Source organism: Ovis aries, chromosome 15 (assembly GCF_016772045.2).
Source record: "Ovis aries strain OAR_USU_Benz2616 breed Rambouillet chromosome 15, ARS-UI_Ramb_v3.0, whole genome shotgun sequence".
Classification (NCBI taxonomy): domain Eukaryota; kingdom Metazoa; phylum Chordata; class Mammalia; order Artiodactyla; family Bovidae; genus Ovis; species Ovis aries.
The window spans coordinates 59,472,361-59,488,428 of NC_056068.1; the positions used below are offsets into that span (position 1 = coordinate 59,472,361).

Consider the following 16,068-nt stretch of genomic DNA (forward strand, 5'->3'; position numbering starts at 1 on the left):
CAAATCTCCTTGAGTTTGCTCAAACTCATGTCCATTGAGTCAATAACGCCATTCAACAATCTCATCCTCTGTCACCTACTTCTCCTCCTGCCCTAAATCATTCCTAGCATCAGGGTCTTTTCCAATGACTTGGCTGTTCACATCAGGTAGTCAAAGTATTGGAGCTTAATCTTCAGCATCAGTCCTTCCAATGAATATTCAGGGTTGATTTCCTTTAGGATTGACTATTTCTATTGCCCTGTTTCTATTTTACATTAATAAGTATACCTCACTCTCAAAACCTTTTTCTGTGCTTGGTGAGGGCATGTATATTTAATATAATATGGGTCTGTATTCGAATGAAGTAGTCATACATTTTATACAGTATTTTCAGTTGCACTGAATTCTAACTTAGTCTTTGAGTAATAATTCTAATACATTCTACAAGTATCCTCACCTAAAGATCTCTAAGGATCTTCAGGCATGCTCATGGGTCCAAGGGCCATTGCTTGTCTGCTGCTTCCTGTCTGAAGAGAACACAGCTGATAATATTAAACTTGATACCCACTGAAATTAGCATTGATATTTGCTGGCCCCCTACAGGTCTCCTTCAGAGAAGGCAATGGCACCCCACTCCAGTACTCTTGCCTGGAAAATCCCATGGAAGGAGGAGCCTGGTAGGCTGCAGTCCATGGGGTCGCCAAGAGTCGGACATGAGTAAGCGACTTCATTTTCACTTTTCACTTTCATGCACTGGAGAAGGAAATGGCAACGCACTCCAGTGTTCTTGCCTGGAGAATCCCAGGGATGGGGGAGCCTGGTGGGCTTCCGTCTATGGGGTCGCACAGAGTTGGACACGACTGAAGTGACTTAGCAGCAGCAGCAGCACAGGTCTCCTTGTTCATTTTAATTACTATCACTGTCACTGAGTATCTGGCGAAGAGACTGGGCTTCCATCCCTCATCGTGGTGGTGCTGCATATATTCTCACATTGCTTTTAAGAGAGAGTTCCACAGATTTCCCAGACAAAGATGGTTCCATGATGTGTGGTAGAGGAATAACGTTGCTAGCTTTCAGCTACATTCAGTCAAGAGTCTCAAAGAAAAGCTGCCTGAGGCCTAAGACTGTTTTAGTAGAAAAGTTCTTTCAATTCAAACATATACAAATGTTCTTCCCAAGGCATATCCAAGGTATTGAAGGCATGGAATATTCATTCCTGGGCAATGGAATCAGGACTCCTTCCCCTCCATAGCTTAACCCATTGATGAAAGAAAGGCTCCCTCGAGTTTTCATGCCTGCAGGATGAGTTGCCTTTCAAGCACTTCATTGCTCTTTCCCATAATTTGGCCTTTATTAAGGTCATCCTAATCCATCAGCCATATTTCAATATCTTTCAGCCTTAAAGAAAGAGGAGCCAGGCCAAATCTCTTCTCTAGAAGCTCTTCCTTCTCATGTAAAGTAGTAGATGCAAATGAATTCAAGCAAAAGTGATGCTGCCTACTTCACCCTACAGCCTCCAAGCTGCAAGTTAATAGATATTTCTCAAATCAGTTTGAGAAAACTGATAAAGCAATCATCTAACATACAATTTGAGCCCTAGACCTATGCAATACGCACTAAAACACATGCATACAACTTCATACAAACTCACACAACTATACCTATAGAAAGCACTGCTCAAAAAAAAAAAAAAAAAACTGTAGTATCAAGGAAAATGTACCGAATGGAAATCCAGACTGAAAAATGGGATAAAATACACACAAAGGCATCAAATGAGCAAGTAGGCATAATGAGCTGTTTGATGGAGCTTGGAAATCTAATGAGCAACTTGAAAAATCATTTAATATTTGGTTGGGAAGGAACTTAAAGATCATTTAATCCAACCCCTTCATTTTTCTAGCTAGAAAAATGGAGATATAGATTGATGAAGAGACTTGGCCAAGGTCACATTGCTCCTCTGAGACAAATTTTGGACTAGAATTTTCCATGACACCCTGTCACCTATAATTCCTTCATGAGTACTAATTGCTTGAAAGCTTATTCTTCTTTTGCTAATAGGCGAAAAGGAAGGAATCATTTTCATCAAACCAATCAAATCTTGTGAATCACAATTTTTTACTTATAATGCACAAGGAAAAAAACTCATACAGAAGATTCATTCCCTCCTATAGCATTAAACTGTTACCTGAAGTCTTCACAAATAATAACGGCGATACTACTAATAATTATCATGTATTGACTTTTTCCCATTTATCAAGCACAATGCCAGATATTTTATAGTTTGTGTTTTTTTCTCATTGATCTACATAGTAAATTCACATTAGAAATGAGTTTAAGCACTTAGGTACCTTGTCAAGGGGAGAAGGCAATGGCACCCGACTCCAGTACTCTTGCCTGGAAAATTCCATGGACGGAGCAGCCTGGAAGGCTGCAGTCCATGGGGTTGCTGAGGGTCGGACATGACTGAGCAACTTCACTTTCACTTTTCACTTTCATGCTTTGGAGAAGGAAATGGCAACCCACTCTAGTGTTCTTGCCTGGAGAATTCCAGGGATGGGGGAGCCTGGTGGGCTGCCGTCTATGGGGTTGCACAGAGTCAGACACGACTGACACAACTTAGCAGCAGCAGCAACTTATCAAGGTCATGTGACCATTAAGTGTCAGACTAGGATTCGGGCCTGAGGAGACTGACAGTACTCTGGAGGGAGAAGAAGACTGAAGCAAGTTGTTTAGGGCATTAAACTGTCGAGTAACTTTTTTATATCCTTTGGGTCACTCTGACACGTGCTCTGCTTTATTCACCATCTCTGGTCTCCACATTTCCTGTCTCCCTATTCCTTTCACCGATCGATATTGTTCACTGCTGCCATATTCCTGAAGACTAATTGCTCTGTGCTTTGACCTCACTCCACACCTTCTGTGACTCCCCACAGTCTATTTAATACCTTGGTACATAAAACCTCCATAATCTGTTCCAATATACCTTCCTATCATAAGATCCCAGTTCTTTTCTCACAAATCCTTGCTCCTGTCAAACTAGATAACTTCCTGTCCTCTATATAAATGTTGCCATTTGTGCTTCATTCTTCACCACTTACTGAGTACCTATGTGCCTGACATTGTGTTAAACACTGAAAATACAAGCATGAAAGAGACTCCCCATTTTCTTAAAGAAGCTTAGACATACAGACAATCCAAACAAGTGATTTCAGTCAAGGAAATGGATTGCCTAACTAAGGCTGGTCAAAGTACAGTGGGAACCAAGACAAGGTCTGAGTTTTCAATTTACAATTGTGGGTTTTTTGCCTTTTTGCTGATATGCCTCCCACAACCTATACTTTCATCTTCCTATAACTATTTTGGCTGGCCAAAAAGTCCATTTGGGTTTTTCTGTCAGATGTTACGGAGAAAACCCAAGCAAACTTTTTGGCCAAACCAATATATCCCAGAAAATCAAGTTCAAACACCATTTCCTTCATGAAATCTTGCTCATAATCATCTGAATATGTTTCTTCCCCTCTTTGGTGAGTGCCCCCTCCAAAACTGTAGTGAAAATTCCTAATAAATAAATCAAAAATATATATTTCACTTTTTGTTTTAACATCTTGAATGTCCATGCTCAGGAAGGTAAGGGAATCGGAAAATAAATTTGCCAAAATTCTGATGATGATTTACAAGAGCCCAGGTGGTTGCAGCTATGATTCTTTCTAACTAATTTTACTGACTTTCCTTTCCTTATATACACTTGTCTAGGACTAGGGTCTTTCATTGGCTCACAAATGGAAGGAGAAGGGGGAAAGACCATAGAAGGTGTCTTGGTATGAACAGCTGAGGAAAAAGCACTAAAAAGGATATGTGTGTGTTGTGACAACAAAGCTGCCTGAAGTGAAATAAACTGGACTGTAGCAATGAAAGGTACAGGAAAAAGAAGGCTCACGAGGGTAAACCCCTGCCTTGAGATATAACCAGGGATGTACTGAAGGGCTTCCTAGGTAGTGTAGTGGTAAGGAATCCCCCTGCCAATACAGGAGGTGCAAGAGACACTGGTTCAATCTCTGGGTTGAGAAGATCCCCTGGAGGAGGAAATGGCAACCCACTCCAGTATTCTTGCCAGGATAATCCCATGAACAGAGGAGCTTGGTGGGCTGTAGTCCATGGGGCAGCAGTTTCCAACCTTTTTGGCATCAGTGACTGGTTCCTTGGAAAACAATTTTTCCATGGACTCCAGGGGATGGGGGAAAGGGGTGATGGTTCAGGCAGTAATGTGAGCATTGAAGAACAATAGGGACCAATGGGGAGTGATAGGGAATGACAGATTAAGCTTTGCTAACCCGCTGCTCACCTCCTGCTGTGCAGCCTGGTTCCTTACAGGGGGTTGGAGACCCCTGCTCTAGGGGACAAGATGATTAGGAGGCTGCCTCTAGCCAATCAGTCCTATTGCAGGTATCTGAATACATCCCAGACTTAGGCTTCTTGAGCCCAGGGGCCTTATCAAATTCATTTCATCTTACAAATATCTAACACACTCCTTGGAGGTCCTCAGATATATTTGCTGAATACAAGTTAACTAAAAGAACAAACAGGCACTAACATGGCTGTCAAGAGCAAATCTAACTCACTGTCATCAATAGTTTTCTAGAGCTTTTCTTTGACAGGAAGTATTGGCAGTGCTTCTGAGTACTTCATCATCCCAGTCAATGCTGCAATAAATCTCTGGACATGTCGAGTTTACAGTACTCCTAAGAAAATTGCTCACACCTTTCCTCTACTCCTTCACACAGAAAAGGAAGTAAAAGATGTTAATGATGGGGTCTGAAGCAACAAGCCAAGGGATGGAGTGTTCCAAAAGTATGCCTGGCCTTGTGCAACTTACAAAGTTTAATAGCCACTATAGGCTGGGTTCAGTGCTCAGAACACGGCCAAGCAATTACCGCCTGAGGCTCTGAGTGCCAAGAAGGCCACAGTGAAACCACTGCAGGAGCTTTCTGATTTCCTACTCGCTCTCTATTTATTGGCCCCCATGGCTTTCTATCCTAAGCCATGAAAACATTTTGTGAAAGAGAATATGATCCTGGGGAATTAACTGGACTCTTCCCTCTGCCCAGATAGTAAATCATGAGACTAGACAGTCTACTGAATTTCTAGCCCTAGTCAGAGGCTGTGATGCAAGCAATGGCAGTTTCTCTCCATAAAATAACGGCCAGAAAAAAAAAAAAAAACATATTGGATTTTTAGGACTGGAAAGAGCCCTACAATCATCTAAGGATAGCCATGTTCAAGCTGTTTTAGTCATGAAGTTCTTGCTTCAGATAAAATTATTCAGAACTTTAGTATAACTGAGCAAGTAAAAGTTATTGCTGGGGAAAGCATATGGAAGGCAATTGAGGCAGAATCGTAAAAGCTTCATAATGTAGTATTGGAATACAACAATTCTAATCTACTTTCTGATTTTACATATACAAATAGTCTATGAGAAGAGAAATGACTTGACCTCCACTTTATAGATAAGGATAGTGAAGCAGAGTTTAAAATCACTTGTAAAGATTATACAGACAGTGCATCAGAGTCCCTTTAGAAAACAGATGGCACAGCCAACTTTGGATAATTAAAGAGGAGTTAATACGGGGACTATCACAAAGGTACAGGCAGGGTTTCCAAACAAACAAGGGATGCTGCAGTCTCCTGGAGTTGGTAATTTAGGCCTGAAACGGGAAGGAGAGGAAATAGTTACGTGAACTTGTAAGGACAGAATCATGTACAAAAGGTCACCTAAGAAGACATGCAATTTATATTTGAAGTTAGCCTTAGGCAACTCTTTGTGGACAAAACTAGAGGAACACATATACCATCTTCATTCTCTTCTTTCTTCCTGATCTCCTGCTAGGGCCACCATTGGCTGAACTAACTAGAAATCAAACAATAGAGGGCCTATCCAAGTATTCCATTTAGACCAGCCTCCTGGAGCTAACAGTAGGATGGAGAAGAGAAGAGAGTGGATCTGAAGGAACAAACTGAAGTTGTCTGCCACAGTTAACTGGTGCCAGAGACAGAATTATCCAGATACCTGATGGCAAAATCTATGTTCTGATCACAATGTGTTTCACATTCTTGGTTTTTTTTTTTAACCATAAACTCTTCGGTAACTAAGTTAGCACTGACTATGATTTCTTCTTTATTATACCACAAACATATGTCTTGTCTCTGATCATTCTATAATTTAATTGAGAATGACCCCGCCAAGTATTCAGCAGTATTTCTAACTTCTCAGACAACTTTAATCATGTTTTCTTAATATAAATCTAGGCCAGCATAAAGACTCCGTCTTTTAATAAATAATTAACTATGGTATTTCAGTTCATATACCTGCCGTGTATCCGTTCATCTTCACCCTATGAAATATTTAATATTTTAAAGAATGTTTGGCAATACAGGGGACCCAACCTGCTTAACCCAATGGTTCTTTTTCTTGCTAAGAACAGATACTAACTGGATGCTTCTCAGCATAGTCAACAACTTCCAAATGATCAGTTAGCACATGAGAAGAGGCCCATATTTCTCTGTATAGTGAAGAAGAAAAATATAGAAAAAGTTTGTGAGAATCTACGAACATAAGCCTGGACGGCCCAACACATTGAATGCCATTTTTAATGAACTCTCATCTGAAATGAGTCACTTTTACAACAGGCAAGAAAAAAAAAATACATGCTAAAACAAAATACCTCTTTGTTCAAGGGAATAAATCTTAGTTAAATCTGAAAATGTGTAATATGAGGTAGATAGTTGTACATTGTTACAAAATGAATATAATTTCACAATGAAACTACTTAAAAATACCTGTTGGATCGACATCTTAACATTCTCTTTGTGTCATACAGGGATATATTCTACAAGCAACCTGTGAGAAGAGCTTTTATTCAAGAAGCTCTTCTCCCTCCCAGCAAAGAAGATAAAAGACGTAAACAGAGACAAAAGAAAGAGAATGGGGAGGGAAAGGGCAGAGTACGAACTTTGCTCAGGAAACAAAACTGATGTGAAGGTACTGTGAAACATAGCACAGAAATTCTCTCTTATATCACACTTTATTTGGTCAGAGTGTTTAGAAATCATCCAATGCCTTCCCATGAAACTTGCAGACTGGAAAACAAACTCCATATCAAGAACAACAAAATGCCACCTGGTCAACTCACTGCCTTTCTCCCACCTAGTTCCTTGCCTCTGTCGCCCTTGTTCACCACACTGCAGTCCCCTGGTCTACGTGCAGTTCCTTGGATAGTCCAAGCTCATTTCTGCCTCAAGACCCCCGCACAGGACTCTCTGTCTAGAATGCTGCCACCCAACCTGCCTCATGAGTCGTTCTTACCCATCCGTTAGAAATAGGCTTACATAAAGACTTTCCCTGAAAACTTTATTTAAAGTAGGTCCCTTCTGTTATTTTTTTAGCTCTGTTCCTTATGTTTGTTACCTTTGTGTTTTTGAACTTTATAGTTGCATCCATTTTATTTATACCCCAATTTGTCTGTTCTGTGCCTAGCTACTATACTGGGATATGAGTGCTGTAAAAGCAAAAACTATCTCAATTTTGGTCACAGGTATATCCCCAGGGCCTACTACAGTGGCAACCATACAATGAATATTCTATAAATATTTGAGGAATAAATGAATGGCAGCTCTGGAGAAAGCTTTTATTTTGTCTCTAGCCTATAAATTTCTTCAGTCTTAACTCCAGGACCTTTAAATCAAAAGCATATGAAATTCTGTGGCAGTCTAATTTATAGGTAATAATCACCGAATCTTATTTGAACACCAACTTGCTGTGTCTAGACATGTGTAGGTGTAGTTTTAAACCTCACAAAATCCCAATAGATTAGTATCAGCCCCATTTTACAACTGAATAAAATGAGTATTTGATGGATTTCGTTATTCCAGTGGAGAAAAGTGTATTAAAATGGCAAGTTCTGGAAATGTTATGATAGATGATTTTCAAATATCTTTTTCAACATTCCAAGTAACCAGTGTGATTCAGATATGCGCTCTGGGGAGAAACATTCCTGAGAAACAGCCATGATAACCTGGAAAGAAAAGAGCAGAGTCAAGGACACTAGAATCAGATCCCTTCTCTTCACAACTCCTATGATGGTGATAAGATCTCTTCTCTCTCTTAAATGATCTCAGATGCTTCACCTGTCCAAGGAGACGTTGGGACTAGATGTGCAACCTGGAGATATATAAAACCTAGAGATCTGCCATCAGGTTTAAGAAAAGGCCTCATAGAACAAATACTCTGGTCAACACTTGCTATTCTTTTCTTTTTGACGATAGCCATTTTGACTGGTGTGAGGTAATATCTCATCATGATTTTAATTTGCATTTATCTAACCCAACCAATCCATTCTGAAGGAGATCAGCCCTGGGATTTCTTTTGGAAGGAATGATGCTAAAGCTGAAATTCCAGTACTTTGGCCAACTCATGCGAAGAGTTGACTCATTGGAAAAGACTCTGATGCTGGGAGGGATTGGGGGCAGGAGGAAAAGGGGGCAACAGAGGATGAGATGGCTGGATGGCATCACTGACTCTATGGACGTAAGTCTGAGTGAACTCCGGGAGTTGGTGATGGACAGGGAGGCCTGGCGTGCTGCGATTCATGGGGTCGCAAAGAGTCCGACACAACTGAGCGACTGAACTGAACTGAATGATTAGTGGTGTTGGGTAACTTTTCTTATGTCTGTTAGTCATCTGTGTATCTTCTTTGGAGAAATGCCTATTCAGGGCCTCTGCCCATATTTTAATCAGGCTGTTCTTTAACACTAATATGAGTTCTTTATATATTTTTAATATTAAACCCTTATCTGATATATCCCTTTGGCAAATATCCTCTCCCATTCAATAGGCTGCCTTTTCGTTTTGTTGAGGGTTTCTTTTGCAGTGCAAAACTTTTAAGTTTGATTAGGTCCCATTTATTTATTTTTGCTTTTGTTTCCCTTGTCTGAGGAGACAGATCCAAAAAATATTACTAAAACCGATGTCAAAGAATATACTGCCTATATTTTCTTCTACAAGTTTTATGGTTTCAAGTCTTACACATAGATTTTATAACAACTTCCTATGGAATGTAATCTATAAAAATATCAAATTGTAATGCTCTACACTTGAAACTAAAATAATATTTTAAGTCCACTAAACTTCAATAAAAACAGAAAAAAAAAAACAAAATATGTTTTGGCATAATATTGATTGCCAGTAACTGTACTTTCTGAAAACTTTCCTTGATAGATAATAAGAGATCACAATATTGTGTTTTGAGTGTAGGGAATTTAAAATTAATGCTGACAGACAAGAAGAGTTACTAGCTCATATTAAAGTGGTAGTGGTAGGGTTGAGATAGAAAGATTCAGGAATATATTTGAGTTAATGAGAACTGAGTGAAAAAGAATTGAATTCAAATTTAATTTAAATACCAAGAGAGATGTTTTTTTTTCACACCTTAATTAGAAAAAAATGTAATATAATCTCATCAAAAATAAAGTTAACATACTAAAAATATTAATTCTGGCATATGTCTACATTCAACAGAAAGTATGGCTACTCGGGAAGAATACAAGAATGACAGATTTCTCACCCATACAATGAAGGAGTTGAAGCTGAGAGTCCATTACATCCTCTTAGGGCCTTAGTACTTGTGATTCTGAATTTCATAAGTGCTTATTTGGCATTTCATATGGACTTCATCTCAGCATGGGCAGAGAAAATTACACAAAATAAGAAAACATCATCCCTGCCCTCAAAGGGACTCTAATCTAATTATAAGGCCATAAGAATCCAGCTGCAATGCAGGAGATGTGGGTTCAATTCTTGGGTCAGGAAGATCACCTGGAGTAGGAAATGGCAATCCACTCCAGGAATCTTGCTTGGGAAGGAGCCTGACGGGCTCCAGTTTATGCAGTCACAAAAGACTTAAACATGACTTAGTGACTAAACCACAAACAATGAGCAAGCAGCAGACTAAACTGAAAGCAAAATGTATAATTTTAATGTACCCCTATTTTATCATATAAATCCAAACATACTAAAAGCCTGACTTTTTTTTCCCATAAAATGGTAAGATTTGGGATTTTTACAACATTATATGTAGTAATATCTTGGAGTAAAAAGTAAAGGATAGTTGTTTATATTATGATAACCAAACAGTGCATTTGAATGGGAACAGGTTTAGAATGTAATTGAAAAGTTACATTTGAAGGAAAGAGAGTTCTCTTTTATGATGGACATAATGACAACAATGGAAAATGAAGGAGAATAAATGACTCTGGCTTAGAAGAATGAGCAAAGGTAGTGGGATTAAAATGTCAAATATTGCCTAAACCAAAATGATCACCACAATAGTGAAGGTGACCTGGGATAAGTATTAAATATTGAAAGATAAATTTCCTCCAAATAGAAAATATACATAGGAAGATGGAAAACAGTATCAATAATTGCTAGGAGGCAGATTATGCTCAGAAACTTCCCTTTTTGTGAACTTGTGTTCATAAAATCTGAAAACTCTGTTGGAATTATCCCTTCAGGAATACATTTCTCTTTGTTAACAGACTGCCAGGAAAATCAAGATTTTGAAAAATGTTGAATTAATGAAGACAAATATTAAAATTTAAAATTACCCAGTATTTTAAAGTAAATATAATGCATATTTTAAAATTAAATCAGGCTCTTAAAAGATCAAATAGATGAATTGGGTTAATTAGAATCTAACTTTTAAAATGAGGGAGGAAAAACCCAGTTCATTATCATCATATGACAGGAATTCTCACATCATGGGTAAAAAGTAGTACTGCTTTTTCTGAGAAAAATATCCCAGGTATTTTAATTTTTATAAAAAAAACTTTTTACCCACACAGAAAAAATATATAAGATGTCAACAAAACAGACATAACTTAAAATTTTATGCATAATGGAAAGAAACAAAAGTATGAAAAATTATTCATGCATTCATTCATCCAACAAATACCTCCTGAGCATTTCTATGTGTCAGGACTATGATCAACGGTGATGGGCAATGGTGTACCACTGTCATTGTTTCCAGCATACACCTGGCATAAAATCACTGACTCATAAATCTACTGGAGCCTGGTGGGGAGGAAGGGGTCGGATGGGAACTGTTGAAAAGAATAGCACAGGATGGCTTTCCCTCCTTCCTTGCTCAAGGAAGAATTCCATAATTAATCACCAGAGTCCATCCCCACTTTTTCTGCATGATTCCAAAATACCATCTCAATACAATATTTCAAAAAGCCACTGCCAATCTCACTGAATTAAATGTGAAGTTTGAATCTTCATCCTGTATTTTGCTGTTTTTATTTGCTCTTCCATATCTCATATTCAACCATTTGACCTGATCAAATTATCAAGCAAGACTTTAGGCACAGTGAAGAAGAAAACAGGCCCAAACTAAAATCAATACTGAGTGTAGGAAAGTTAGTTAAAAGGAAAGAGTAGTTTATATTCACTGAGATAGTGTCAGCTTTTGGAGTAAACTATGTTCTTCTATATAACGTTGTCTTTTGGAGTGAATAGTATCTGAACTGCAATGATTATGGTTTAGAAAGAGAAGCAGAGATGAGATTAATTACAGAGCTATCTTCCAAACATTTATCTCATTTCTGTTATCCACCTTTATGTGCCTTATAATCCAGGCATCTCAAAATTTTCCCCAACCATGCTGGGCTTCCTCATGCCTTTATATCAGTTATGCCCTTCATCTGAACCCCTCCTCTGCCTTCTTCACTGCTTGGTGAACTGCCTGCCCATTAAACCTAAATCACTATCGTAACTTGCAGGAAGCTTTATTCAGCAGTCACTCCTTGCCACTTCCATGATATTTAACACCTCTATTTTATCACCTATCAACTATGTTTAATCATTTGTCTTCTTGTTCCTTAGGTCTAAAGTGAGTGGCCTTCTTTATCTTCAGACTACTAATACTCAATAGTGTACCTACCACCTAGCAGGGTGTTCAAAAGTATGATTTCATTGAATAAATAATTGCTTAAATCGCAGTATATGATACAGGGTTTTCACCATCTTTGTTTTTCTCATGTTTCCTAATGCTCACATTATAAGCTTAAACTACTAAAGAGTTTAAAGACATCACTTGATGGGGTTTCTAAAATATTGTATTGGCTATAAGGAGCCCAGATCAAAATGACCAATTTCTTGTGACTGATAACCGGAACAAGTAATCCTGAGAACCGATGGATGAGTTTCTGTACTTGCAAAAAATTATGTTTAGCTTGGAAGATTAGTGTCCCCCCTTGAAACACAAGCCTCTTTTCAAAAAACCTATTCTTCTCGATGTTTACTGGTTTGTGAGTTGTTTGTACTTTCTGTATCTTTGTGGCCATATCATTCCAGGGTCATTCGACTTGTGATGAGCAGAGATAAATGATTCTAAAAATATTGCCTCTGAATTCATGAGACATCACTATACTGGGCCTGTACTCATGAAGGTTGGTGACAGTAAGGGAACACTGCAAGCCACAATGAAGGCATCATAGAAAGTCTCAAGTTCCATTTCAAGTAATTTCAACACAAAGCATCCTTCAGCTTGACAGTCATTCTGAATGGCCTTGACACATTTAATGAGAACCTTGTATGATGCACTATGTTGTTGAAGTTTATTATTCACAATTCTGTGAGAGGGTTAGAGCATCATCTTTAAAGATGAGGAATTTCCCTGGCAGTCCAGTGATTAGGACTCTGTGCTTCCACTACAAGGGGCACAGGTTCAATCCTTGGTGGAGGAACTAAGATCTCATATACCATGTGGTATAGTTGAATGTAAATTATTAAAATAAAGATGCTGCTGCTGCTAAGTCACTTCAGTCATGTCCGACTCTGTGCAACCCCATAGATGGCAGCCCACCAGGCTCCACCGTCCCTGGGATTCTCCAAGCACAAACACTGGAGTGGGTTGCCATTTCCTTCTCCAATGCATGAAAGTGAAGTCGCTCAGTTGTGTCCGACTCTTCGTGACCCCATGGATTGCAGCCTACCAGGCTCCCCTGTCCCTGGGATTCTCCAGGCAAGAACACTGGAGTGGGTTGCCATTTCCTTCTCCAGTGCATGAAAGTGAAAAGTGAAAGTGAAGTCGCTCAGTCATATCCGACTCTTAGCGACCCCATGGACTGCAGCCTACCAGGCTCCTCTGTCCATGGGATTTTTCAGGCAAGAGTACTGGAGTGGATCGCCAGTGCCTTCTCCAAAAATAAAGATGAGTAAACTGATATTCAAAAGCTAAGGCTATTGTTGTCCAAGATTTTCCTCCAGAAAATTGTGGAACCTAGACTTTAACCCAACATCATAAATTACCAGCCAGAAATCACTATTATCGAGGGAATTATTATTGCTAGAAAGCATCACTGTTATTGCTACCAGATTCAAAGATCTATTTCTGTGCTGATCGGGCTCCCATGTACCCAGTCAACAAACAATGAAAACAACAGTAATCCTAGAAAAAATGAAGACAAAGTCTCTCTTCTAACATCCAATGAGAAAACTACAGGTACTAATAGATGTGAAAAGGGATTCAAGCAAATTAGAATAATGTGTAAAAAAGATTTTCGGTTTTCACACAGGCAAAATTTTAAAAGATTGATATCTAGTGTTAGAGAAGTTATAAAGGGAAATATACTCTTACACTTTTTTAGTGTGAATAAATCATTCTAACACTTTTGGAGGATGATCTGACAGTACACATCAAACTTCAAACAGGTAGAGTCTTTGACTACCCGTTCCAGTCTTCAGAATCTTTCCAACAGAAATGTTTGAACATGTTCTCAAAAGCCTACATTCAAGAATGTTTGCTGGGGCACTATTTATAATAATGAGAACATAGAAATATCCAAAACATTCATTAATAGAAGACTGGTGAAAGATATCACAAAGTATTCATATTACGGAATAGTATGGAGCCACATAAAATATAAAGTGGATATGTGGCACTAACATGGAATGAAGAAAATATATTAGTGAGGAAAATAATTTTAGAACAAATGCTTAATATGATACACACATATGCCTACAAATATACATAATCACACTCACACAACACAAACTCATTTGCCTGCATGCACAACCTAAAGGAACACACACCAAACGTGAATGGCAGATAGCTCTGGGAAAATGAATTGGAATTAAATTGGAATAGATGAGGAAAAACCTTATCCTTTTAGTATATATTTTTGTGCTTTGGATTTTTAACCATTAACATGCATTACCTCTGCAAAAAACAAATTGTAATTAAAAGTCTTAGAAAACATTGGCCACCTCATGCGAAGAGTTGACTCATTGGAAAAGACTCTGATGCTTGGAGGGATTGGGGGCAGGAGGAGAAGGGGACGACCGAGGATGAGATGGCTGGATGGCATCACTGACTCGATGGACGTGGGTCTGAGTGAACTCCAGGAGTTGGTGATGGACAGGGAGGCCTGGCATGCTACAGTCCATGGGGTCGCAAAGAGTTGGACACGACTGAGCGACTGAACTGAACTGAACCTCTCCTTAATTTTGCTTCACAGTTTAGGCCACATATTGCCATCTATCATGTGACTTCAACTTTCTAACCAGCCTGCAGGGAAGGTAGAACAGGTGCTATCAGCCCTCTTACGGATGGGTATAAACCTAGGAAGGGCTTCCCTGGTGGTTCAATGGTAAAGAATCTGACTGATAATGCAAGAGAGGTGGATTGAATTCATTGGGTTGGAAAGATCCCCTGAAGAAGGGAGTGGCAACCCACTCCACTATTCTTGCCAGGATAATCCCATGGACAGAGGAGCCTGACAGGCTACAGTCCAGGCAATTGCAAAAAAATCAAACAGGACTTAGCGACTACACGACAATAAACCTACAAAGAGTGGTGATTTGCCCAAGATTACAGGTTTTTGTTAGAAATCTCTGATTGTCTGACGGAAGCTGAGGCTCTGAACCTTCCATAAACCTGCAAGGTAACCCAGCCCTCTCAGAGATGTCCTGTGTAGTCCAAAATGGCAGGATCTTTATTAGTAACAGCGTGTCAGGATCCCAACCAACAGACAGCCTGCAAAAGCCAGTTCACACTGGTCAACTGAGGGAAAAACAATGTCTTTTTACTCAAGCACTCAACTCAGAGCAACAGCACTGCCAGTTATGCTTACTATCGGTTCTAAGAACAATGAAATAGATGTTCCATCAACCCTGCCTCCCACCAAAAAGTTCTATTTTCCAAGAAAATAATATCCTTTTAAAGTGAGTAAGTTCAGAAAATGATTAAGGTGATGTTTTGTGGGCAATTGAGAGATTCTTCCCTTCCTTCCTTCCCCTTTCTTTTCTTCCATCCTTTCACTGGGAGCCTTAAAATGGCACATTTGCTGTGGGCAAAAATTAGTTTTTCTAGGAGATAAGGATTCACTTTTGCTGCCTCTGTTTGTGTCTGTGCAGTTCAGTAAATGAATCCATGCCTCTAAATATCCAATTCCAGCCCCATCACATACTGGCTGTTTGACTTGAGCAAGGGTCATCCTTTACTTCTCCATTTTCTCATCTGTTAAATGAGGAGAGAAAAAAGCCCATTTCACGAGGTGCTGTGAGGAACAGATGAGACAGACCATGATGCTCATACAGCACAGAGATATGTCACATGCCAACTCAGCAGCTGTGCTACTAGCTCTTATGATTGCTTACATTTTTATTGGAGTATAATTGATCGACAATGCTGTGTCAGGTTCGGGTGTACAGCAAAGTGAGTCAGCTATATAATACATATATTCACTCGTTTTCAGATTCTACACGGGAAACATGTAGAATTACAGAGTATTGAGTTCAATTCCCGGAGCCATGTAGCAGGTCCTTATTAGTTATCTATTTATGCTCATTTAGTTATCTATTATAACTTATTAGTTATATTTATTAGTTATCTATTTATATGGTAGTGTTTTTGTATCAATCCCAATCTTCTAACTGATCTCTCCTTCCTTAACTTCTCCCCCCCATAACCATATATTTATGTTCTACATCTGTAACTCTATTTCAGTTTTGTAGATAAGTTCATTTGTAGGCTT

The 16,068-nt window shown here is 39.0% G+C and overlaps 1 protein-coding gene across 1 annotated transcript in view; it reads right to left on the reverse strand.

Moving 5' to 3' along the window:
• Positions 1-1,769: 1,769 nt before the first annotated feature.
• Positions 1,770-16,068, reverse strand: part of KCNA4 (potassium voltage-gated channel subfamily A member 4) — a 56,129-nt gene continuing 41,830 nt past the window's right edge. Inside the window, exons 3-4 of the mRNA XM_027979580.3 lie at positions 11,482-11,556; positions 1,770-5,681 (exon numbers count right to left, since the gene is read on the reverse strand). The gene's annotated coding sequence lies outside the window, so the exon portion shown is untranslated. The remainder of the gene's footprint in view (positions 5,682-11,481; positions 11,557-16,068) is intronic.